The sequence below is a fragment of the Zootoca vivipara genome, chromosome 8, assembly GCF_963506605.1.
Source record: "Zootoca vivipara chromosome 8, rZooViv1.1, whole genome shotgun sequence".
NCBI lineage: Eukaryota > Metazoa > Chordata > Lepidosauria > Squamata > Lacertidae > Zootoca > Zootoca vivipara.
Genome location: NC_083283.1, coordinates 78,913,059 through 78,939,884, shown reverse-complemented (window position 1 = coordinate 78,939,884; position 26,826 = coordinate 78,913,059). Strand labels below are relative to the sequence as shown.

General features: G+C 44.5%; 1 long non-coding RNA gene across 1 annotated transcript in view; it reads right to left on the bottom strand.

Annotated features, from left to right (window-relative positions):
• Positions 1-20,697: 20,697 nt before the first annotated feature.
• The window catches only part of LOC118090308 (uncharacterized), a 9,282-nt gene continuing 3,153 nt past the window's right edge, over positions 20,698-26,826 (bottom strand). The window contains exons 2-3 of the long non-coding RNA XR_004693235.2: positions 25,825-25,986; positions 20,698-22,086 (exon numbers count right to left, since the gene is read on the bottom strand). This is a non-coding gene — a long non-coding RNA (uncharacterized LOC118090308). The remainder of the gene's footprint in view (positions 22,087-25,824; positions 25,987-26,826) is intronic.

Sequence of the window (26,826 nt, the reverse complement as noted above, 5' to 3'; positions counted from 1 at the left end):
ACTTCACCTTTGACATTAAATTCCCCCATGCTGAGAGAGCAGCTCAGTCGTGGCTAGGAAGGGAGAAATGGGGAAAGCTTTAAACAAAAACACTGTGCTGCAACGCAGTACAGAAGCTAGCCAGGTTGAGTTCTTGGTTTGCAATGCACTCCAAGCACTGGGGAGGCAAAGTAAAGGGGAATGTTAAGTAGAATATCACCCTTTACAGAACTGGGAAATTAAAAGGCTGGTCAGCTCATGAAAGGCTCGGGGAAAGGGTAGGGAGAAATTTTTCTATTAAGGGCGGCATTCCATGACAAACTTGCAGCAGAATAGTAATAGTAATCTTGATATTGATATTGATAAGACACCCATCTGACTGGGTTGCCCCAGCCACTCTGGGCGGCTCCCAAAAAAAATTAAAAACACAATAAAACCACAAACTTTAAAAACTTCCCTGTACGAGGGCTACCTTCCAATGTCTTCTAAAAGTCATCTTGACAACTGGTGGGAGGACGTTCCACAGGGTGGGAGCCACTACCGAGAAGGCCATCTGCCTGGTTCCCTGTAGCTTCACTTCTCGCAGTGAAGGAACCACCAGAAGACCCTCGGTGCTGGCCCTCAGTGTCCGGGCTGAATGACGGGGGTGGAGATGCTCCTTCAGGTATACAGAGCTGAGGCCATTTATAATAGAATAATAGTCTCTAGGGCAGGCATCCCCAAACTGTGGCCCTCCAGATGTTTTGGCCTTCAACTCCCATAATCCCTAGCTAACAGGACCAGTGGTCAGGGATGATGGGAATTGTAGCACAAAACATCTGGACGGCCGAAGTTTGGGGATGCCTGCTCTAGGGCATTGCTTTCATTATAACTTCTACTATTGTTATGGCCTGTCCATGTCATGTCCTGCTGCTGTTCTGTTTGCATATCTAGGTCTGACTCTGAATCTGTGAGAGTCATTGCAAGAGGCTGTGGGTTTTACACAGCAGCATTAGCTAGTGTCAGGCAACAGAGGAACCAACCCCCACTGCAGGTTGCCAGGAATGGATACGACAAGGAAAAGTCCTTACCACCTGCTTTTCATTCAATATTTACAGAGAGAGGCTTGAGAATGCAACCTCTTGGAATAATTGCATTGTCCCGAGTAATTCTCCACCCCCTGCTTTTCTCCCACCTCCTCATTCATCAACAGCACACACACACACACACACACACACACACACACACACACACACACCTTATGGTTGCTGCTTAGGCCCATCTGTCTCCAAGCTCTTTGCTCTCCTACTGTTAAGGCTCTCTGGGTTCTGGGAGATGGTGGGTCTGGAATGCTTTCTAGTGATGACGTGTCTGCCAGCTCCTCCTCCTCTCCTATTATTTCCCAACTTTTCCCCTCATCTTCCTCTGAGCTGTGACCTCCCTCAAACCCCTGTTGTAATTCTGAACTGTCTTCTTCTTCTCTGGAAGGGTCAGGCTGAGGAGGTTGTCTCCACCATTTCTCCTCTGCCCAGTCCCTGACAGCTAGCATGGTGAAGTTGTTAGCAGATCTCTCTGTACATATATACCTTTACTTCAAAGACCAGAATAACTCTATGAAGTAGATAGCAGTTTTCAGCTTTCTCTTGTGTCTGGAGACCATGAACGCTTTGTTACTTTGGGGACCCCTGCTTTGAACTGTGTGGGAGATGAGTTTTCCCCTTAACTGGGGACTCCGTTCTGCTGGGAGAAGGAAATCTCTGAAGACTCTGCATCGCGCTGGTTGAGGTGTGGTGAACTACCTACCAGCTGACTTCCACAAGTCACCAACTCTAAAAAGCCAGGGTTATGAGTAGATCTTCAGAGTAAGGTGTTGGTAAGGTCAGAGGGATGTGGAGAAGCGTTGTCGAAGACCTCTGGATGGCACCACTTTGGCTACCCATGAACAAGATGGTCTTAGCTTGATTCAACACCCTACATTCCTGTTCTTTGGAGAGAGAGAAATATGACAAAATCCCTAAAGCTGAGAATGACTGGCCAGTAGATGACTTACAAAAAGAAAAGCTACAGTGAATACATGGGAAGCATAATAAACACTTACTGTACATGAAAATAGGGGGGAATTCAGGATGATGGGGAAATGCAACAATTTGTATATGTTCACATTTTTCCTCCTTTTGGTATTGACAGTTTCCATTTTTCTCATTCAGATGACTTTAAAATTCATGAAAAAAGTTTCTAGCCCCTGATTCTGATCTGTAATAAAGTTGCATAAAGTTCATTAGATATTCATGTGATGGTGAGAACGGTTTTGGTGGCAACGGAGCGCTGACAGCTCACAGACAGCAGCCACTGATCAGGCGAACCGTATTGGTGATGCACTTATAAAATTACTTATTCATAATGCAGGCATGGAATACAATGAAAAATAAGGTACATTATGTTAGAAAGCATTTTATTGTCTCCTTCTGTATCTCATTTTATGCCGAAGCTCGTAAATGGATTTCTTTCTAATGACATAGCCGTGTTATTATCAAAGTGCATATTGTACTGCCCAAGATGAAAGAAGCATGTTTGGAAATCCAATTACAAATTCTTTCAATCAAAAAAAAATACTGTGAAAGCATTTGAACATTCCTTTAACCCAAAAGGATCAAAATTACAGGTAAAATGTGAGTTTAATGTGGAGGGTTGTGTGTGCTTTTGGTTTCATATTTCTATTTCGTTTGTTAACTCCATTTAAAAAGCAGGTTAGGACCTCTGGCAGTTTGTTCCCGACATGGCATTATAAATCAACAATGGGAATATACATTAATTCCATGAATGGGCGTTGTAACGTTAGCTTTCTTCGGATTAAAAATATACTCGTCACCTTATATTGTGTGTTGGCAATGTAAAGAAAACAATGGCAGGTTATCCTCTCCCCTCCTGCCCACCCTTTCTGTTGCTACTTTGTAAAATCATGACTGAAAATAATAACTCCTTTACAACACATACATTTGCTATGACTCTAATGACCCCAACATTTACTCACTCATGTGAATATGCTAACTATACTCGGGCTACTATAGTGGGAACTGGAAAAAAATACAGAACAAAATGTATGTCTGCACTGGGTCAATAGAGACCTGGCCTGTGGTGCAAGCAAACATATACTCAGGAGTTCACAGATTCAAACCCCTCCATGGCCAAAATATTTAGGGGAGGGGCATAACTCAATGCCAGAATATGTACTTTGGACACAGAACACCCCAGAGTCAATCCCTGGGGCCTGGCAACTCCAAGTGCAGCTGGAAAAGACCTCAAGTCTGAGACCCTGGAGAGGTGATGCCCTTCAGCAGGCATCCTCAAACTGCGGCCCTCCAGATGTTTTGGCCTACAACTCCCATGATCCCTAGCTAACAGGACCAGTGGTTGGGGAAGATGGGAAATGTAGTCCAAAACATCTGGAGGGCCAAAGTTTAGGGATGCCTACCCTTCAGTGTAGGTGATGCTGAGGAATTTTGACTTTTTGCAATAAGGAAAGCAGGCCCGGTGCGTCCATTTAGGCAGACTAGGCCACTGCCTAGGGCGCGAAAATGGAGTGGGTGCTGCCGAGCCTGCCCTGCAAAACCCCCGCCGCGTCACCGCCACCCTCCCAAGGCGCGCGCTCGCGCTCCTCCCGCCTATGGAGGGAACGCCGAGAGCTCCCCAGCGGCGGCGGTCGCAGCGAGCGAGCAGCGGTAGTGGTGGCAAGCGCCCGCAGCCGAAGCCTTCAGCTATGGGTGCTGCCGCCACCCGCCCGCTCGCCGAGGAGCTCCCAGCGTCCCCTCCACGGGCGGGAGGAGCGCGAGCCAAAAGGAGAGCTCAGCACCCTCCCACCCACAGAGGGGACGCTGTGAGCTCCCCAGCGGCTGCAGCGAGCAAGCAGCAGCAGTGCCCGCAGCTGAAGCCTTCAGCTATGGGCGCTGCTGCCGCCACTGCTGAGGAGCTCAAAGCATCCCCTCCACAGGCAGGAGGGCGCCGAGCTCCCCTCTTGGCCCGTGCTCCTCCCGCCAATGGAGGGGACGCAGGGGCATCAGCGGTGTGCATGCGCGCGTGTGTCATGACGCATGCACGCCCGGGGGGGGGCGCCAGAAGTTGTTTTGCTTAGGGCGCAAAAAGCCCTAGCACCGCGCCTGAAGGAAAGTGAGGGGGAAACACACTGAAATGTATGGGGTAACCTTTGCTTTGACACACATCATCTAATCCAATCAGGATGAATGCTCAGTAAAAAAAGTCACCTGGATGGAAGCACCCCAAGTTATGTAATCCCCCCCAATCACGCTTCTTTCTTTCCTGTTCTTTGGGTGCCAGGAAGTTCTTTGGCTTTTAATGGCATTTGATTACTGGATCCAGCTTTTAATGGAGTGTCTGCTATGTTAGGATTAATAGTCACCAGCACATCCTTACCTTTCCTTCTGCTTCTTTATTCATTACTGTTTTTATTATTATCTTCTTTTCCTTATGCAAAAGGTAGGGTATATACATTGCAAAAATAAGTAGCTCATGAAATGCCCATGTAGAACACAGGAGGGTGGGTTTCTCAGAGAGCAGGTAAACCTTTGTCTTACCACACTCTTAAAGCAAACCATCTCAGGTGTTAAAAATAATAATAAAATATGTCTCCAGTTTTAATTCAAGGGGGAAATGAGCCTCGGCTATTGGGATTTTGGGAAACAGTGAAATAAGCGGTGTCTGTACAGAAGTACGAATTCCTGTCAACCTCACTATGAACAGTCACTGTATATCACTGAATTTTTCCTTCCTTTTACCCGCACAAATCTTTGTTCTTCCAGGATGATTGTCAACTCAAGAGGGGTGTTATTTTTAAACATTGCTTATTGCATGGATGGAACTGGTTGCCATTGCATCTTCAGTGAACTGTTAGGAGCCCTTGAAAAACTCTGTCACTGTAACTTCTTGGTGTGTGCTCAGAATCTCCTGTCACGCTAACATGATGTTCAGCAATCATTCTGTAATAGTTTCTCTAAGCTTTTCTGTCTCCCATCCAGGATTGGCCTAACCTCAGCATATTTCTATTTTATTCCTAGCATGACATCAGTTAGGTCATCATTTGTCGTCTTATTGAAATCACTGATACACTTGACTTTGTGTTTCAAACTTTCCATTCCTTCCATAAACCGTTTTTCTGCTTGCATCATCTTCAACCATTACAGGTTTGTTGGTTGGTTTTTTAGTACAGAGGGCTCCTTCAGATGAAATATTTGCCTACACAGAGGTTCACATGTCCAGACTGAGCATTCGTTCTGATTTGTTTGCATGACACTTATATTCATCCTGATTTTTCCGCATCTTCCCATTAGCCATTTATGCATTCCACACTTTTCAATGCATTTCCCCATCACCTTCCAAATTACAGAAAGCCTGGCTCTTTTATCAAGTTGATTTGTGGTGTTAAGGAGACAGAGCCCCTTCAATGTGCTTTAATTCCACAAACCTAAAGTTCCATGTTGCCCTTGAACACCTCTTGCAATATACTGGCAATCTGGAGGCACCAAAAGTGGCATCCTCTGGTGCTCTTCTTGGAAAATTCCCATCCCCTGGCATTATTTCATTCCTGGAAGACACTGTGTTAAGAAAGTCACAGGGGGGGAGAGTCTCCAAGACTAGGAGGCATTGTGTGAAATATTGCGCGCCCAGGCGGAGACCCCCTGACCCCAGGCGACACCCGAGTGGAATAATGACGCATGACAACATGTTATGGCAGTGGTGTCCAAACTTTTTTCAAAGAGGGCTGTGGGGGCCAACCAGAGGGCCAACCAAAGTTGTTGAGCTTTTTTAGGACTGAAGTTGTTGAACTTTTTTTAGAGTTGGAGTTGTTGAGCTTCTTTTAAGATTGAGGTTTTTTTAGGAAATAAACTGCCACAGGGGCCGGATTAAGCCGACCGGCAGGCCGGATTAGGCCTCCGAAATGGACTTTGAAAATGCCTGTGTTATGGGATTAAAATTGGCCACAACTTTATTAAACTTTCAGATGTAGGAAGACCTTGGCTTAGGCATTGGGCATTTATCCCTCCCAGTCCCCAGCCAGGCATCTGGGGTACATCAAGGTTATCCAGTCTGCTTGGGGATTGGGCTGGCTCTGGAAGACGTATGCTTAAGCAGAGAGCCCCCCCCCCATTTCACTGCAACACAGGGGAGTGCACTGACAACCTATCAGTGTATGGCCAGTGACTCCCCTCAACACAACCCTTGCAGGGGGGGGGCATGTGTCACTGCTTCACACTCCCCACCCCCTATTTAGGGAAGATAGACTAAAGGATTCCGTCCAAGGCCTATAACCGCCACTCAAGACTGCAAAGTCTTGCCGCCAAGACTACCTACACCTGAAAAAACCTAGCAATTTGACAATCAGTGTTCATTTCCTGTGGTGGTAAGATGCACTCTGTCAGGCCTGAAAATATCCCTTCTGTAGGTTTTAATGTCCAGATGCTTCATGGCTCGGCCCCCAAGATGCAAGACTGCTGAGTGGATAGCCCTGTTAATTTTTTTTCCAATGTGTAATTCAGCCTGGATGGTTTGTGAGTGCCCCAACATGGCAAAGGTGGAATAAGTTCTGAACAAAGGATAGTAATGCTAGGGTGCATGGCATGGAGTTCCTCCAAGTCCGCAATCGCTGTTTTTGCCAGCACGATGCCCTTGCGCACAGCCAGGGTAGGCTTCACCCCCTTTTATGCTTAAAGAGCGGACCCGACCCTTACTTGGTCCACTCCCCTGGCCCCGCCTCCCCAATCGCGGCTGATTCTATCAACTGAGGTTTGGCAGGAACCTCAAGGTTTGCGACCTGGGGAGGCAGTCCAGGAGTGCTCTGACAGGAGTCACGTAGGATCGGTGGTGCTGTGCGTGGGCACGCAAAGGGCGCCCTCCATTTGATGTGGAGAGCGGCCACTTTCTTTCATTATGAGCCACTGGTAAGCATTCAAAAAAATAGTGTGGTATACTTGTGGAATGTGTTGTTTTAGGCTACAGAGGAGAAGTCATATTTTTAATGCTTTCCCACCAGTGTGGAGCCCCTAAGATTCTTGGAAGGTGTCTTGTAGACCTTCTTCTGGCAACTCCTGCAGTCAAGCTGCTGCCAAACATATTCCTTGGCTTTCCTTTGGACCACATTAGTGAGGCAGAGAGAGGGGTCTTGTCATCTAGGCAGCCCTGGACCTCCAGACACACTGCCCAGGCTTGCACCCCGGAAAGTCACTTCAGTGATGGTTCACCCAGAGGTGAACTCCATTTTCTCTGGAGGCAGACAGATGCCGACAAACACCATATATGAAACTCCATGTGTGAAAGGAGTGGGGAACCTATGGCCCTCCAGATGTTGCTCAACCATATTGTCTCTCACAGTGGAAGACACTGGAAAGAGTTGGAAAGAGGCACAATGTATTTGAAATGAATGGAACCAGTGCATTTTGCAGATAGCATGTGCCTAATTAATCAACAAACTAAGTTGAATCAACAGTCCACCGGCACAGAAAAAAATTGAAAGTGACATGGGTCACCACCACACTGAAGTAAGGAAAAAGGTCCTACCCTAACTCTCTAACTGCTGTGGTTACTGGGGGAAATATCCAGTTTGGGCCATTCATTATCTAAATATAGAAACTGTCTGCCATTAACAAGAGGCTGTGTGATCACTGAGTACCAACTATCTCAGCTCATCGCCAATTCTGAAAGCCTCTGATTGTTTCAGAGGAAAGGAAAAGACCTAGCTGCTTCCAGGCAGAGACCTTCAAGATCTGCAAAAGATTTATGAAGTATTCATTGACATTAAAAACTCAGGACATTACTTCTTGTAAAGGATGCGGAAGATAGCTGGTGGTTTCAATGGCAGAACATTATTTGGAGAAAAGGACTATCTTTGTATATGTTTAAACAGGTAGCATCCTATTACAAATGAATTTCTTGATATTATAGTATACACCATATACTATAGTAAAGAAAAATGTTTGAGCAAATGTGTGATGGAGGGAACACAGACATATATATAAAATGTGGTTGTCCAAAAACGAAGAATATTAAAGGTAGTTACGTCAATGGGAAATAGGCTATCTGGAAATCCAGAAACATTTTCATTAGAGAATATCCAGTGGGCTGGATCCAGATTGAGGGAATTTAGTTGCAACTGAAATGAATGGGGCTTCACTTCAATTGGAACACATTTTTCAGATTAATTTCAATGGGACCTACATAGAACTATTGTAATGTGGATTCAACTCATTATCTCTCGAGAGGTTCAGAGGGTGGCAACACGAGAATGGGCCTTCTCTGCAGTGGCTCCCCATCTATGGAATGCTCTCCCCGGGGCAGCTTGCCTGGTGCCTGGTGCCTTCAATATACACCTTTAGGTGCCAGGCAAAAACGTTCCTTTTTAAGCAGGCCTTTTGTTGATCCAATTTACATCCTATGCCCTTTTAAAATGTGTTTTTTTGGGGGGGGCGCTATTGGGTTGTTGTTTTTATTTTTATTAGGTATTTTGTGGTTTTATATCTTGATTTTATTCTGTGAACTGCCCTGAGACCCCCGGGTATAGGGCGGTATAATAATAACAACAACAACAACAACAACAACAACAACAACAACAACAACAACAACAACAACAACAACAACAACAACAACAACACTGTAGTCATAATAAAGGATAATCCCAACAGGGCTCTTCCAGTTGAGTATGAGCACAGCATCCACATGGGTAATTGTCCAACAGGGGTCATAGAGCCTTCACGGTTGGGATAGTTGTTCAATTTGCCACTGGGCAATTTATGGGTACACACAGGCGACACAATGGGCCACAGTGGGGAGGGATGGGGATTTTTGCATGCCTCCCAAGTCCCCATACAACCCTCCCTCCATGTGCCATGCAAGTAACTTCAGAGCACAAATAATTTGCATGGTGCATGGATGGATAGAGAGCATAGTATGGATTGAAAGAGGACATCAGAGGCACACACAGATCCCCATTCCCTGCGATGGCTCCTTGTGTTAACTGCCTGCATACCCATATGCTCTCATTGGCAAGAGGAAGAGGGAAACTGAAACAGGGCTCTCCTGAGCTTGCCGCAGCAAGCACAGAACAATCCCTTATGCAAAAACACAAGCTGGACTTCTCTGAGGCCAGTTACGCTGCATCTCTAGCCCTCTTCAGAAGAGACACCCATACATTCAGTGGGCAAATGGAGGACAGAATGGGCCTCAGAAGACTATCTGAAGAAAGACCAGAAAAGAACTGTAGATACTGTGGGCAGCCTTTCCTGAAAGTGGGAACATGAGTCCCACGGGAGCGAGTCATTTCTGGCACACGCTTTGGGAATAACAGCAATATTATATTCAAAGTAAAATGCCAACAGGCTCCCCGAATGCCATTTAACTACACTGAAGAAACACGTTGAATGGGGAGGTTTATTCTGGGCCCCAGTGGGATTTGGGTTTTAGTTATAATCATTCACCTGTTTTTAATACTACAGAATCCTTGAATGTTGAAGAGCAGAAGGCAAAAAGCGATTGAACCATGAAAAAATATGTACAGGGACAAATATTGATTGAGAGGCCTAGATTCCCTTTCCATTTTGTTTTCCCTTCTTCTATAGTTGTATATAATTTCATGCTATTGACCATTAATGTTCAGAACAGTGTAAATTTTGTTTGTGAAGGCCTCCTTTTCTCTGAGTGCTCTGAGAAAAAACAAAATCAGTTACCTCTTCATCTAAGATAGTGTTTCTTAGACTTCTGATACCTGATGCATACTTTTTTCTTTAGTGATGGGTAAGACCACCACCCCTATCTGAATTCAGAAAGAGCTCTGCAGATGATAGGTAGGTAGGTAGGTAGGTAGGTAGGTAGGTAGGTAGGTAGGTAGGTAGATGATAGATTCCTCACATTCCTGTTACCATCTTTGAGAATGTGATGATGCCCAAGCACTTTCCCAAACCCCAACAGCCTGTTTCCTTTTCCACAAAGTTAACTGGTGGTGGGAGCAGTAATAATAATAATAATAATAATAATAATACTTTATTATTTATACCCCGCTCACTGGAAGGACAGATCGTGAAGCTGAGGCTCCAATACTTTGGCCACCTCATGAGAAGAGAAGAATCCTTGGAAAAGACCCTGATGTTGGGAAAGATTGAGGGCGCTAGGAGAAGGGGACGACAGAGGACAATGTGGTTGGACAGTGTTCTCAAAGCTACGAACATGAGTTTGACCAAACTGCGGGAGGAAGTGCAAGACAGGAGTGCCTGGCGTGCTCTGGTCCATGGGGTCACAAAGAGACACGACTAAACGACTAAACAACAACATTTATACCCCGCCCATCTGGCTGGGTTCCCCCAGCCACTCTGGGCGGCTTCCAAGAGAAAAATAAAATCAAATAATCTATTAAACATTAAAAGCCTCCCTAAACACAAAGAAGTAACACAAAGAAGGCTGGTATTGGGGTATGCATGATAAAATCATAGAATCATAGAATTTTAGAGTTGGAAGACACCCCAAGTATAATCTAGTCCAACACCCTGCAAGGCAGGAATCTTTTGCCCAACATGGAGCTTGACTGAGCTATCCCAGGCTTATGCCCAAGAACTTTGCTGCGCAATTGCTTCACCCATGGAGCTTTCTGGGAGCCAATTCAGGGCTGCTCTGGGGTGTAGATGCCACCCCATGAGCAGAGATGCTCACCACTGATGGAGCACTCATATCCCTGAGGTCCCTCATTCAGACTTCGGCTAATTATAGGACTGCAAAAAAATCATCTAAATAAATTGCTAAAACTAAAGAATGCTTGTACATACAGTTGTACTCTCCAGATGTTTGGGACTACAAGTCTCATCAGCTCCAGACAGCATGGCTGTGCTAGCTGGGACTGATGGGAATTGTAGTCGCAAACACCTGGCAAACACAGGGTTTGAACCAAAGTTATATAACACAACCCTCACTAAGTCTACTTTCTACTGAATTCAATGGGGCTTACTCCCAGGTAAGTGGCGTTAGGACTGCAGCCTAATCTATTGATTAAACTTTGCCGTCCTTTTTTGGTCTGAATTATGATTTTTTTCAAAGCTACTGGAAGGGCCCACAGAACCATTTCTATATTTAAATGTCTGTCAAATGTTCAAAAAGAAATCTGCATTTCATTTGAGTGTGAACACCGTGAGCTGTGTGCTCAGCGCATCGCCTCTAATGGAAAAGTCAGGTCATTTGCTCAGGTATGATGCACTCCCTCTTGAAAAAAACATGATGATTTGTCTCTTTTTATTACGTATTATTCTGATATACTGCTAAATAATTAAGGTATTTAGAATTCAGAAATCTGTGGCGCTGCCGCACAGTAAACAGAGATGATAATAGGAAAGGATTAGGAATACTTTTACTTAGATTTTATACAGTCCCTAAAGATTTCACGGGAGATGTTAAAGTTATAAAAGCACCAGAAAATCATTTTTAAAGCTCTGAAAGATTCATTTGATTAAAGGTGGAAACACTTGGAATTCTTTTAAAGTAGGCTACAAAAGTAGAAGAAGGAGGGAAGACATGGCAGTGTCATACAGAAATAACAAACGTTTATTACTTTGTGTCTAAGAGTTAAGAGTTTATTTCACTGCACGAATCAGAACAGTCGGCATTTCGCAGAAACTTGGGCGCCCTTGAATTATACGACTGAGTCAATGATTAAATTAATTGTGTTTGCTTTATTTTGTAATCTACCACCCTGCCTTGCTATCTTGCTGAATTATGGCTGGAAGAACACAATGTTCTGGGAGAGTAACCTTGTTACAGCAGAACTAGCTGTTACTGAAGATGTAGGACTGCCACTAAAAATGGCATCCTTGTACACACTGCCCCTCTGCTCCTCTGTAATGCCCAGTGAAAATCAGTGGGTGATATGGGATTAATCACACTGTTAATTGCCCCTGTCCCGCTCAACACCATTGACCTCTGCTCAATTGAGGGTAGAGAAACTCAAAGTTGTTGCATCATATGGTGAGCTTCAATCAGGAATGTGTGTACCAGGGCCAAGGGGATGCAAAATAATTGTAATGGGAACTACAAGAATAGCAGTAGCAGCAGCAGCAGCCTATATTTATACAGGTTAACTGTACCAAAAGGAATTATTGTGAAAATAATAAATATCGGGGGGTGGGGCAAATTTTGTCCTACCTTAGGGGTGCCATATTACCAAAGTTCACCCCTGGGTCCATTCCGGTTTCTACATTTCCATATCAGTTTGATTGTATTTTTCAAACCAACGTCCTCTTGAAAATCCTGGTTGCTCCTGATACACACCTATTTGTACACAATTTCCCTAACAAAACACATTTTTTGCACAGCACCTTTCCCTAAGGCAATTCACTTTTGCATGTTGTTTTCACAAATATATGTATTTACATACGCTACTAAGACGGGCCCGTTATAAAAGCAACTGTACCCAAAGGAATTCTTGTGAAAATAAGAAATATTTGGGAGGAAGTGCTATATTCTCTCCATGCTCAGGGTGCTCTGTTACCAAAGTCCAGCCCTGTTTGCATCTCTAAGTGAAGAAGCTTGTATGTAGCTGGGTTTAGAGACCCACACTGCCTGTCAGATTAGACAAGATTGGTATAGATGGAGTTGTGGTCAGCAATGGCCTGAAATGGGCAACTGTATATGCTCATCTGTAACACTGCTAGCACAAAATGTCCCCTACCACACACACCCATTCCCATTCTGATCCTTTTGGTTCATAGGGACTAGCTGCTGGTTGCTAGCAGCAAGGGGAATTGCCTCCCTTCCCCTCATAGGAGACCCCTATGAGTCTGCAATTCACATAATGGTTTAACAGTCAATCCCTCTTCTCAGGGAACGCTGGGAACTGTAGCTCTGTGAGGGTACTAAAGATCCTAACAGCTCTCCAACACCTTAAACAGGGGCCAGCCACCTTTTTCAGCTGTCCCTCAGACCCATACCTGCCAAGTCCCGGACTGCAGAATACGGGACCGGCAGCCTCGTGACACCGGAAGTTGCATAGACACAACTTCCGGTGTCGCTTTGCCCATCTATGGGCACCAAAAATGGCTGGTGCCGGCTTCAAAAGCTGCATCTACGCATGTCCGGAAGTGCGTAGACGCAACTTCCGGTGTTGCTCTGCCCATCTATGGGCACCAAAAATGGCCGCTGTCGACACCGAAAGTCGTGTGTACGCACTTCCGGACATGCATAGATGCGACTTTCGAAGCCAGCACCGGCCATTTTTGGTGCCCATAGATGGGCAAATCAGGGGGGGGGAATGGCCACCAGCAGGAAAATATAAGGGAGAATAACGGGAGACGAAGAGATACGGGGGACCGCCGGGAAACGGTATGAAAAAATGGGGGGTTTCCCGGGGGAAACGGGGTACTTGGCAGCTATGTTCAGACCATGTGGGGGGGCGGACAATATGGGGGGGAAATCTCTGGGTTGAGATGCATTTTAAATAAAAACACACATTCTACTCATGTAAAAACACGCTGATTTCCGGACCATCCACGGGCCGGATTTAGAAGGCGATTGGGCCACATCCTACCCCTGGGCCTTAGGTTGCCTACTCCTTCCTTTAACAAACTACAGTCCCCAGGATGCTTTGTGAGGCAGCAGGACTGTTTAAAGTGGTATGATGATGCTTTGAATAGATAGTGCGGACGGAACCTTAATGTGTGGTTTATGGATGACTGACCTTTTGATTTTAGTGTTGATCACCCCCCACAGATGTGAAAGGTGTGAAAACACCTTTGCCGCTATTATTATAGTGGCATTAGCTTTTTTTATAATAAAAAAGGTTGTTGGTTTTTTTTATTACTATTATATTATCCATACCCCACCAAACATGACTTCAGAAAGTCCTTAGGGCACCTAGCAGCAGAATACATATAACAAAGAAAATGTAGAAACAGTATAAATTTAAAACACATAAACTACAACGATAAGCTACATCAGAGCAAAATAACTTAAAAACCTGGCCGGCATTTTTTTTATTTAAAAACAAATGCCAGCTTTTGCATCAAGGTCATTTAAGAGATTAAATAAAAATATGCAGAAATCTGCATTACTGGTCATGGGAGAAGGATGGCAAAGAGGTGGCAAAATTCAAGATGAGAAAATAACTCGGGTTAGTCGAGGCCCCAGGAAGCTGTGTTGAATGCCAGAGAAGTCAACAGGGAGACGTGACAAGAGAAGCTGGTGACAGGTAGCGTTTCAATATTAACGCATGCAAAGCAGAGCACAGCAGAGGGAATAAATATATTTAACTTCTCAGATGCTCTAAGCTGCCGTCCAAAGAATTTTCAGAAGTTGTATGGAACCCAGAATGGAACTCCAAATTGTAGGACTTGGGAACACAAAATAAACTCTCTTCACAGGTAGATACAAATCTGTTTGGCCTGGGTGGACTTTCCAGAAATTACCAGAGTAAAGTGATTAAACGGAATCAGAAAGGGTACAAGACAAAGAAATAAAGGCATCATCAGTTGTATAATGAAGATATCCATCATGCTGCCTCGATGGGAACCTTACATTTGGACCATTTTGATCCCTTCCAGTCGGGATTCAGGCCTCATCATGGGACTGAAACTGCCTTGGTCGCACTGGTTGATGATCTCCGGCGGGCTAGGGACAAAGGTGAGAGCTGTTTCCTAGTTCTGCTGGATCTCTCAGCGGCCTTTGACACCATCGACCATAAGATCCTTCTGGACCGTCTAGAGGGGTTGGGAGCTTCCTCCTGGGCCACGTTCAGAAAGTGGTGGTGGGTTCATGCTTTTCAACATCTACATGCAGCCGCTGGGATCAGGGGGTTTGGGCTGGGTGCTCATCAGTATGCGGATGATACCCAGCTCTACCTCTCTTTCAAATCAGAACAAGTGAAGGCAGTGAAGGTCCTGTGTGAGTGTCTGGAGGTGGTTGGAGGATGGATGGCGGCTAACAGATTGAGGCTGAATCCTGACAAGACAGAAGTACTGTTTTGGGGGGACAGGAGGCGGGTGGGTGTGGAGGACTTCCTGGTCCTGAATGGGGTAACTGTGCCCCTGAAGGACCAGGTGCACAACCTGGGAGTCATTTTGGACTCACAGCTGTCCATGGAGGCACAGGGCAGCTGTTTATCAGCTCCATCTGGTATGCAGGCTGAGACCGTACCTGCCCGCAGACTGTCTCTCCAGAGTGGTGTATGCTCTAGTTATCTCTCACTTGGACTACTGCAATGTGCTCTATGTGGGGCTACCTTTGAAGGTGACCCGGAAACTACAACTAATCCAGAATGCGGCAGCTAGACTGGTGACTGGGAGCAGCCGCCAAGACCACATAACTTGAAAGACCTACATTGGCTCCCAGTATGTTTCCAAGCACAATTCAAAGTGTTGGTGCTGACCTTTAAAGCCCTAAATGGCCTCAGAGTGTCTCCACCCCCATCATTCTGCCCGGACACTGAGGTCCCTCGCTGCGAGAAGCCAATTTACAGGGAACCAGGCAGAGGGCCTTCTCGGTAGTGACACCCGCCCTGTGGAATGCCCTCCCACCAGATGTCAAAGAGAAAAACAACTCCCAGACTTTTAGAAGACATCTGAAGGTAGCCCTGTTTAGGGTAGCTTTTAATGTTTAATAAACTATTGTATTTTAATATTCTGTTGGAAGCCACCCAGAGTGGCTGGGGAAACTCAGCCAGATGGGCGGGGTATAAATAATAAGTTGTTGTTGTTGTTGTTGTTGTTGTTGTTGTTGTTACAATGAAAGTTAGCTGGAATTGAGGATATGACTTTACCTGCAGGTGTAAGTCTTTTCCAGAAGGGAAACTGCATTCTGGTAATTCATTCTTTCATCCTTTTCTCCTCCCACCTGATTATTAGTACAGTATATCCCTTACTCTTTGGAGATGAGAATCACTACCATTCCCCCAAATTTATCTCCAGTGAAGCCCTATCTATCCACCTCGAACAACAGGAAGAGCTGGATAAAGGGAACTACGTAATAAAAGCAAATCCTCTATCAGATGTGTTAAAATTTGAGTTGCTTACACAATGCTGGACCCCTCCAGAAAGTTATGACTTTGGGCCAAGAGAATTTCACCGTGCATGGTTTTCTAACTAGTTTTGTTGGTTGATATCTGCTGGTGTTTTGAAAGGACTTGTATGTCCTCCTCTCATTCATATTGTCAAAGTATGACTTTTCAACTTTCCAAAGGGCATGAACTGTTGATATTTTTGTTTGGCATCCATTTCTTTTCCCCACCAGAACCTCTTGGGTAGGGCATCAGCTGAAATGGAGAACCAGATTAGCTTCCCACTGAGGAGATGGCTAACTTCTAGACTGGAAGTGCTATTGAAGGAGGTAATAATGATCATGATAAGGCAGCTCAGTCTCTTAGACACTATACCGGACTAGCTCTTTGCAGCATTGTCAACAACTTGCATTACAGTCAGCCTAAAAGCATATTTTAAGTTGTATAGCATTATAAACTGAAACGATTGCAGGGCTTGCATTATATTTTGATTGAGAGTACATTCTTATCTTGTATACACGTTGCATTACAATTCCATACAGGAAGTTGTTTTGCAAGATGGTGATCCATATATTTTATAGGTCACTGTCACGATCTTTTGTTGCTTTGTTCAACTGTCTGTTGGGAATCAACTTTCTTTCTTATTGTTATTCTGGTTTCTGGAGAATAAACCATCATAAGACACCTTAGCACAGTTGACTTTGTGATTGTAATCCACTGTGAATTTTCTCATTGCTCAGTGACCCACAGCGCTCCCCTTTGCCAGCACAGTAGGTGGGGGGTAGTCCACAGAGTTATCAAAAATGTGTCATAATAACTCTTAGCTCAAAGGAGTTCTCGGGGATGCATGCACTTCTGAGCAGGTGTTCATAACTTATCCTCCTGACAACAAGTTGCAATTCTTTCCATCCCACTCTACTTTTACACCAAGTTCATGCACACAGCAGGTGACAGCAAACTTGTTTCTGGACCACAGAACTTCTGGTTGCAAATGAGGACTCAGCAATTTATATGGAGTATTCAATCTTGGAGAAAAGAATTAGACCTTGTTCTCTGTTACTGGCTGTTGGAATATGATGCCACGAAGCAACCAATTCATTTTCATAATTTATTGTAGTGTTAATAGTTGAATTGGTGAAATTTTGCCACTTCAAGCTGCACAAGAGGGTTTTTTTAAAAAAAATGCTATTTCACATAAAGACCTACACATCGGGGACACTGCTATGAGACTGCACGCAGAGGTCACAAAATGCTCTCTCATGCTTCTGGTGCCAACAAAGGTTCTGAACTCCCACCACCAACACCATTCATATTGCCCATTTGGGCACAGGGTGCTTACCTTTTTCTCCCTTGAAAGCTACAAGGAGGAAGTTGGAAGAGTGGTGCTCCTTGCCACTTCCTGTTTCAGCATAGCTGCCAAGTTATCCCTTTTTTTTAAGGGAAATTCCCTTATGCTGAATAGGCTTCCTCGCGAGAAAAGGGAAAACTTGGCAGCTATGTGTTTCAGCTCTATGTGCCTTTCAAGGCTCAGATTAATTCCACTGGATCCAACTTTTACCCAGATCCCTTGAAAAGTGAAACACCTGCATGTGTGCAATTTCTCTTTCTGTCCTGGTGGGATGAGGGTCCAGAGGAGCAAACAGAGATGTTACAAGAAGGGTGGCACCCACAGAACTCACTCAAAAGTCCATTTGTGCCCATGAGCATTAAAAGGTTGGCATACACATATACCCATACCATGTGGTCTTATGATACAGTACCTGTCCTGGCTTTCACAGCAGGGCAAAGATAGTAGGAACTCTTGACATTGTTTCCACCAAAGGCTTTAATGCACGGGTGTCAAACACAAGGCCCGGGGGCCAAATCCGGCCCGCCAGACCTCGTCATGTGGCCCGCCGAGCGCCCCAGCCAGCGGGACCCAGCAGTGGGACCTTGCTGCTGAAGCGCCGCGCAAACAAAGCGCCGACAAACAGCTGGGGCTGGGGAAATGCTTTTTGCCCCTGGGTCCCTTCGCGCTCTTTTCTGGCGCTGAATCAAGGTGGCGACCCCCCCTTCCCTTTCTTTCTTCCTCTCTCTCATTCTTATTCTTTCTTTCCCTCTCCTTCCTTCCTTCTTTCTCCCTTTCCGTCTTCTCTCCCTCTTTCTTTTTCTTTCCTTCTTTATTCCTTCTTTCCTACTCTTCTTTCTCTCACCTCTTTCCTTCCTCTCTCCCTCCTGCTCCCTCTTTTCTTTCTTTCTTCCTTACTTCCTTCCTTTCTTCCTTCTGTCCTTCCCAACTTTCTTCCTCTCCCTCATTATTATTCTTTCTTTCCCTCTACTTCCTTCCTTCTCCCTTTCCGTCTTCTCTCCCTCTTTCTTTTTCTTTCCTTCTTTATTCCCTTCCTTATTTCCTACTCTTCTTTCTCTCCCCTCTTTCCTTCCTTCCTCTCTCCCTCCCACTCCCTCTTTTCTTCCTCCCCCCTCCCTCCCCTCCCTCTCCCTCTCCTCAGAAACATAGGATGCTGCTTTATACTTCTGGCCCTTAAACCCTGGAACCAGGAGAGCAGCTCCAGTGAGTCAACCTCAGCCAGTCCCTTTGGTGAAGGGTGGTGGCTCACTGGCAGAACATCTGTCCTGCATGCAGAAGGACCCCAGCATCTCCAGGTACTAGTAGCTCTGCAAAGGTCCTGCATGAAACCCTAGCGAGCCTCCACCACCCAGTGCAGTTACCAAAAATCATTTTTCAATAAATTGTACAATAATTGTACATTTGAATATCTACTTGCCATTATTCTGACTATGTTTCTGCTTTCAGAGCTAGTTATTACTTACATTATTACAAAAAACAGTAATAATTGAATGCAGTGACAATAATTTATGATAATAAAGAGTGGACACATAGTCCTACAGATACAACCGGCCCTTTGAGGGTGACCAAACTGCTGATGCGGCCCCCAATAAATTTGAGTTTGACACCCCTGCTTTAATGCATAAATCAGAGTGTCAGGTTACATCATAAACTGAGATGTGTGGCTAAGCCCAAACCAGGGCATTCATCCAACAAGCATCACACATCCTGTATCTTATATTTGAAGAGCAGGATGGACACAGCTATTTGTGAAGCGAGCAGCCCAAGTTCTGGGACTGGGCAAGCAAATGAGCACTTTTTCATTTAGACTGACTTGGAGACAGGGGCATAGCCAGCCCGTGTCCCTAAATACCTCTCCTTGTTCCAGGATAATAGCATCCCCAGGACTGGCCTACCATTATGCAGAATAGAGCAGCTGCCTCAGGTGGCAGCAACCAGGCAGGCAGGGAGGGAGCTGTTCCAAGGAGCTGGAGGTCAGAGCTGTAGGATTTGTAGCCAAAACGCAAATGCATGTTTTGCTAGACAAGAACAGGGTTAGTACACAGAGAGTTCTTAAACTTCCTAGAGAAGACCCTCTGTATGCTTACTTCCCCTGCCTACTCTGGGTGGGAATTCTGTAACAAACCTTTTTATACTTCTGCCTGCCTCTGAGGAGTCCCTCTCTGTACCATGCTTCCAAACTAATCAGACATGTGTCTGGGGGTTCCAGACACACACAGCCTTTTTTGGGGGGGGGGTGACCCACAGCCTATACTGAAGCCAACTTTTTAATTTTGTACCTAAGAAGTTTTTCTTACCTGTCTTGTATTTGCTGCCTGCATTGAAATGTAAGTAAACATTTTTGTTTATCTTACTAAAAAGTGTAGTTCATTCTCTGCAATTGAGGTGAAGACAGAAAGGTCAATAGACCACAAATAAAAGGGATGGAAAACTGCCCAATTCCTAAGTTTTTGTAAGCTGCAAAACCTATAAGGGCGTCACAGTCTGATTACTTGTTTGTATTTCTCCCACACACATGGAATAGGAGGTTTAAATCAGGCATCCCCAAACTGTGGCCCTCCAGGTGTTTTGGCCTACAACTCCCATGATCCCTAGCTAGCAGGACCAGTGGTCAGGGAAGATGGGAATTGTAGTCCAAAACATCTGGAGGGCCGAAGTTTGGGGATGCCTGGTTTAAATTTTAATATACATATTGAATCCTCAATCCATCTCCCACATAAGAGTTGTGTGTGCCATGTAACTTGTTCCGTCTTCTTCTGCTGCCCTTAAGTACAGTAGAGGACACTTCCCCATCCCTGGTACTGAAGACAGAGTCTACTTCTGGGGAGGAACACCATCTTGTCCTTCACAGCAGACAGAAAAATGTCTTAGGCCAGCCCTGTGCCTCCCCAAAGCAGCCCATCAACCTTCATAAGTCAAGAACTCTGCTCTAGCAGCTTGCCTCCAAAAGCAGCCAACCAGAAGCTTCTGGGAAGCTCACCAGCATGAAAGCAACAGCTCTTTCCCCGCTGTATGTAGCATCTAGTAGTCATAGCATGCTGCCTCTAAACATGAAGGTGCCGTTTTGTGAAATTATACATCATGACGGTGGGTCGGGGGAATGGTACAATATGGTTGTCGGTGGGTGGAAGCTCTCATGTCAGTGGAGAAGCCAGCAATGGGTGCACCTCAAAGGGTTCAGGAAAGAAGCATTTACACAACCCTGTGAAATGTGAGTATAATGCCTGCAAATGTAGGTCTCATCAAGCCACTTTTATGTTTCCCTGGCCTCTTTATCATGTGTCAACTGGAAATCCATAATATCAATTTTTGACTGAAGGCTGGCTTTAATTACAATTTCTTTTACAGGTTTCAACAGACTTTTTCTTTTTTTTGTATCGCAGGAAATGAGAGCACTTCTGTCTCTCCAGCTCAAAAAGAGAAAATGAAAAGGCTCTTAAATGTATAAGTAATTTTAACTGATTCATTGATCTGAATACTTTTTAAAGTAATACTGTAAGTATTTCTGTCACACTTTGAAGTTGAGCTGAGAGCTCGCTTCCATCCCTTAGGGTTCCTTTACAACCATTAAGAACTTGTACCTTTTATCTGGTGCCTTCAATTAATTGAATTTCAGAAATATTCCAAGATGTTGGGCTTTTTTCTTTTTTTAAGAAAATTATTTCACTCCTGGAGGACATTCCTCTGTGATTTATTGTTACAGTAATTAAAAATACTCAGTATTACGGTGGTCACTGCTAAAACTCCTGTCTGCCCCTGGCTATATTTTGGTTTAACTTAAAACATACAGTATATGGGTAATGTGAAAGACTTGTCAAGCCAAGCAAAATTGTCTCGTTCTCTTTATGTATCTTTTTTTTCCAGAATGCTAGCACCATTTTAGGCTGAGGTTCAGTGATATTATTTACATGACAGTGATATGCAAACACAATTAGACTCCATGTCAGAAACATTTGAATAACAAATGTTTGTTACAGTAAATTTTGCTTCCCTCATTTCTCTCTCTCTCTCTCTCCCTCTCCCCATGTCTCTCTCTCTGTATTTATAATCAGTGATATACATATATATATATGTTATTCTGCAGCAATGATAGTTGTGAGTGTTCAATAGAAGTCTTTTTTAAATGCTAATTTAAATCATTAGCAGACAGTTTTGTTCAAGCAGTTCCTAACAGGAAAATGTAAATGTTGCATTAATTATTGTATAATAGCATACCGTAATTGTCACTACCTTGTTAACTCTCACATCCTATCAACCCCATTTAAAGATAATGAACTCGGGTCAAGCCAATGGTGAGCCCTTATGGAGAATGGACTGGTTTATGTCACCTAAGATGTGTTAAGTGAATGCCTAAAAATGTACAGTGTAAATGCAGCAACGTATTTGGAAACTTGCATGATATCCCAGCACACCCAGCCATCTGGGAGCTCTTCATTGGCTGCATCCACCAAACCTGGGTTTGCCTCTGTGTAATGGCTGAATGCAGATGGTGCTGTGGTCTAAACCACTGAGCCTCTTGGGCTTGTCGATCAGAAGGGCAGCAGTTCGAATCCCCACGATGAGGTGAGCTCCCATTGCTCTGTCCCAGCTTCTGCCAACCTAGCAGTTCAAAAGCATGCCAGTGTGGGAAGGTAAACAGTGTTTCCATGCGCTCTGGCTGCCGTCACAGTGTCCCGTTGTGCCAGAAGTGGTTTAGTCATGCTGGTCACATGACCCAGAAAGCAGTCTGTGGACAAACACCAGCTCCCTTGGCCTGAAAGCAAGATAATTATTATTATTATTATTATTATTATTATTATTATTATTATTATTATTATTTATTTATTTATACCCCACCCATCTGGCTGGGTTTCCCCAGCCACTCTGGGCGGCTTCCAACAGAAATATTAAAATACACTAATTTCTTAAAGATTAAAAGCTTCCCTAAACAGGGCCGCCTTCAGATGTCCTCTGAAAGTCTGGTAGTTATTTTTCTTTTTGACATCTGGTGGGAGGGTGTTCCACAGAGCGGGTGCCACTACCGAGAAGGCCCTCTGCCCGGTTCCCTGTAACTTGGCTTCTCGCAATGAGGGAACTGCCAGAAGGCCCTCGGCACTGGACCTCAGTATCCGGGCAGAGCGATGGAGGTGGAGACGCTCCTTCAGGTATACTGGACCAAGGCCATTTAGGGCTTTAAATGAGGGCTTTAGATGAGCCCTGCAACCCCTTAGTCGCCTTTGATGGGACTTAATTGTCCAGGGGTCCTTTACCTTTACCTTAGGGACACTTGCGGACTTGTCATGCCCATGTTATCCCTGCAACAAGGATCACTTTCTGAGTATACACAACTGTTCTACTCTGTTGACTAGACGCCATCTTAATTCACCCTACAATGGCCTGCCTCACACTGGATTCAGAAGCAAGAGGGTGTTGGCAATGGTCCTGCTTAAAATTTAAAATGCTTGATCTAATTATTATTATTATTATTATTATTATTATCATCATCATCATCATCATCATTTATACCCCATCCATCTGGCTGGGTTTCCCCAGCCACTCTGGGTGACTTCCAACAAAAGACTAAAAATACATTAAAACATTAGTTTTAATGAATGAATGCTTGCAGCCTAACTGTATGTATATTCAGGAATGAGTATGCAGATGGTTGTGAGCTTCTGGCTAAGGCGGAGGTGGTGGTGTGCATTTCTTTCATCAGGCTCTGTAACTAGGGTGGATCCATACTTAGCCATACTGAGAGGAGATCCATGGGTGGGGTCCCATTGACTCCATGGAATGTTTTCTCAAGTTCTCGTTGCAGCGGATGAGCTACAGCCTGGCAATTCCATATGTAGGCTACCCCATCACTCAGTTTAAGAGCACATGGCTTGTGTGCCTAATGTCCCAGGTTCAGTTCCCACCATCTTATGGCTAGGTAAGGATCTACACTTGGATAACTGAGTTTCATTCATTTATATGACAGGTTACATTCCAAAGTAATTCACCCAGAATGACTAAGCCTGTGTACACACTAAACCTTTAAAGCACATTCTTTCCCTTCAATGAATTATAGCCACTGCAGTTTGTTAAGGGCTGCTGGGTATTGTAACTTGGTGGGGGGGGGTGAACTACAGTGTCCAGAATTCTTTGAGGTAAATAATGTCTTAGAATTTTGAAGTGTCAGGCATAGCTCTAGTGGCTTTAGCCCAAACGTAGCAGAGTTTTCCTGCACAGCGCAGAAGCTAGTTGAGGTGGACATGACTAGTCGGCTAGACGCAGAATAACTATTTACAGGGTTTATTAAAAGAAAATAAAACCAGCAGAGTTTCTGCATACAAAGCAAAGCAAAATAAATCCTTACTCTCTCTCTCCAACCATACGCAGCACTCCTACTCCTAACACCCACAAGAAACAACTGTGCTAGCATTCCTAGATAACAGAGTTCAGTGCGAGTCATTAACCAATGAGAGAGTTGTTGCCAGGCCAGGCAGACCTTGGCTTTCTGCCAAGAGTAAATTGACACTGCCTTGAGTTGTGTGAAGCAAGAATCTGTAAGTTCCCCATGAGAACCAATTATCAGAAACCGAACAGAATGTGCTTTGAACGTCCTGTAAAGGTACAATGTATATACAGCCTTAGAGTAGACCCATTGAAATCAATTGGGATTTTCAGTCTTGAGGACTATATTAATTCCTACAGACTTTAGTGAGTTTACTCTTACTCTATGTATGACTAAGTCCAGATTCAACCCATTCTACACAGAGCTTTCTTTAGAAAACAATCGGGAGACTGGTTGCCATTCAGGTAAGTTTGAGAAATCCTTACAAACTGCTGGTACATGTGATTGCCCAGATTGCCCACCAATTATTTTGGAGAAACATTTAACCCACTCAGAGGCAAGAATTGAGTCTTCCTGTGATGATCTCACTGAATTAATACCCCAGGCCACCAGTTCCCAGAATTTGTCTTCCCTCTGTTCCATTACTGCTAGTCCCAATTCTTGCCACTGGGGTTTCATATATTCAACTTTCCTGTTTTTCTGCAGTGTCAACCTACATTTAATCAAGTTTTCCACAAATTCATCTTACAAGAAGCCCTAATTGTCTTAGCCAGAACTTTCTTGGCCTCTTTGCGCCGACTGTCAAACCAGCTTAGGTGTATTGATTGTGTGTAGTGTATAGTTGTAGAAGCTATGGAACAGGGTCTGAGTTCTGTGACAATTCTCTGGAAGACATCCACAAAATTTGGATATCTGCTCATAAAAAGTTGGCACAAGATCATCAGATGATTACTATATAGTGTTTCTTGAATATCACTGCTCAATCTGTGAGACCATTTCATGCTTTCCAGGCCCTGTATTTCTGCACTCACATTCTGCATTATATTAGAGGACCTGTGGTGACTGATACTGGAAAGTGGTCTCTTTCTGTTCTTTCTAACACTTCACAGGTGTTCCCTGTGGGATGGAACACTGGGGCAGACAAGTCACAACAGTTCCTAGAGTGTCCACTAACAGGAACTCACCTGGAGGGACACCTGACTAAGTTCCTGTTCCTCCAGATATGCAGATGAGATGGATTAGCTGGCAGATAGAAGCTCCCAGCCAGCAGCCATTCTCTCTCTTAGACTTCTCTCCTTCAATGGGAACACATCTCCACAGAATCTCCAGTTAGGATGGTTCTCCCTCTTGGCCTGCAGCCAAGAGAGAGACCAGATGGAGCCTTACTTTACTTAGTAGCCTCCACATGTATATATCTGTAACTTTTCCTCGTAAGACTGCCTTTCTGAGATTATGCTGTTAACTCAGGATGAAACTGTAAGTAAACTCTATCTTATTTTATAAACACTGTGTTGTGTATTTCTTTTAAGAGGGACAAAGGGGACTTTGCCAGGAAGTATAATATTGTACAGGTTTTAGCAAACCTGAACGCACAGGCTTTGCTGCGCACAAAAGGGGAATGTCACTCTGCTGATATTGGAAGCTTGCTAACACAAGCTTGGATAGGATCTATCTAATAATATATCCTAATCCACATCCCTAACATTCCCACATTCACAAAGGTGGATAATGACACTATAATGTGGCTGACAGCACTTCTACCATGTTTGTTCAAATAAGTACACCAACCCTTCCAAACATCTGCAGGACTCCCATGAACGATATATACATTATTCTGGAATACAATTTCCAACCATTTCAGGCCCTGAGCATCATATATTCTTGTCCAAAGAACAATGAGAGATTAGGGGAAAGGGTTAGGTGCCCTTTTCTCACTGGGAGAGAAAGGCGGGATATAAAATAAATGCAATAAATAAATAACTAATAGACCTTGGCAGCCAGTTCTTTGAGAAAAATGTAGCATCAAGACGGGGCAATTTAAAACAAAGAGCAGTGATTCAGGTTCTAATCGCGCCCTGCCTTTCTGTGTTGCCACTTTCCAAGCTACTCCTCCCCGCTTGAGGTTTCACGCATTAAATACCCCTTTCCCCTGTCATTTATCTGCTCCAAACTTACCCCTCGCCATGTTGCTTTGCAGTGAGATAAGAAGCCATGAATGGGATGCGGGTGGCACTGTGGGTTAAACCACAGAGCCTAGGGCTTGCCGATCAGAAGGTCTGCGGTTCGAATCCCCGTGACGGGGTGAGCTCCTGTTGCTTGGTCCCTGCTCCTGCCAACCTAGCAGTTTGAAAGCACAAAGTACAAGTAGATAAATAGGTACCGCTTCAGTGAGAAGGTAAACGGGTGTTTCCATGCGCTGCTCTGGTTCACGGCTTAGTCATGCTGGCCACATGACCTGGAAGCTGTACGCCGGCTCCCTCAGCCAGTAAAGCGAGTTGAGAGCTGAAACCCCAGAGTCGTCTGCGACTTTACCTAACGGTCAGGGGTCCCTTTACCTTTAAGAAGCCATGAGCTTTTTCTCACATGTGCTTGCTTCTAATCTAAGATATAATCCATGTGTGTAAATTGGCATTTTCTGTTCAAAAACCACAGCCCAGAACTTTCCTAAGCTTAAGGATCTATATGCTTAATTTCCATCTCAAAATCTTTCTAATGGCTGCATTAAAGAAAGGGAGCCCTCCTGGTCTCACTGGGAAAGTAGCCAGAGAGAACAGGCAATCCTCCATGTTTCCCCTAACCCTCTTCCCATTTTTTAAAAGCTCTGCCACAGTTCTATACAACTGCAGGTTTGGATAAATGCAGGTCAGTGCCAGGTAAATAGTTAATATTTAAATATATGCACTGCCATAATTCAAATTAATAACTTTCCTTTCACTCTGAAAGCCCCGAAGGGCTTTCTAATGTATTTCAGTCCTTGCAACATCACGTCATGAATTCAGTGTGAGGAAAAAAGAAATGTCCCCCATTGCAGGTCCTTGTACATTAGGCTCAATGTTGCTATTTGGAGATGAGCAGGAAGCAGTGTACCAAAACCGCAAGGGAACTCAAACAGATGCGGTGGAAATTTGATGACTTATTTCCACCTTCGCCAACCTGAATGCACTCCAGATGTGCAGC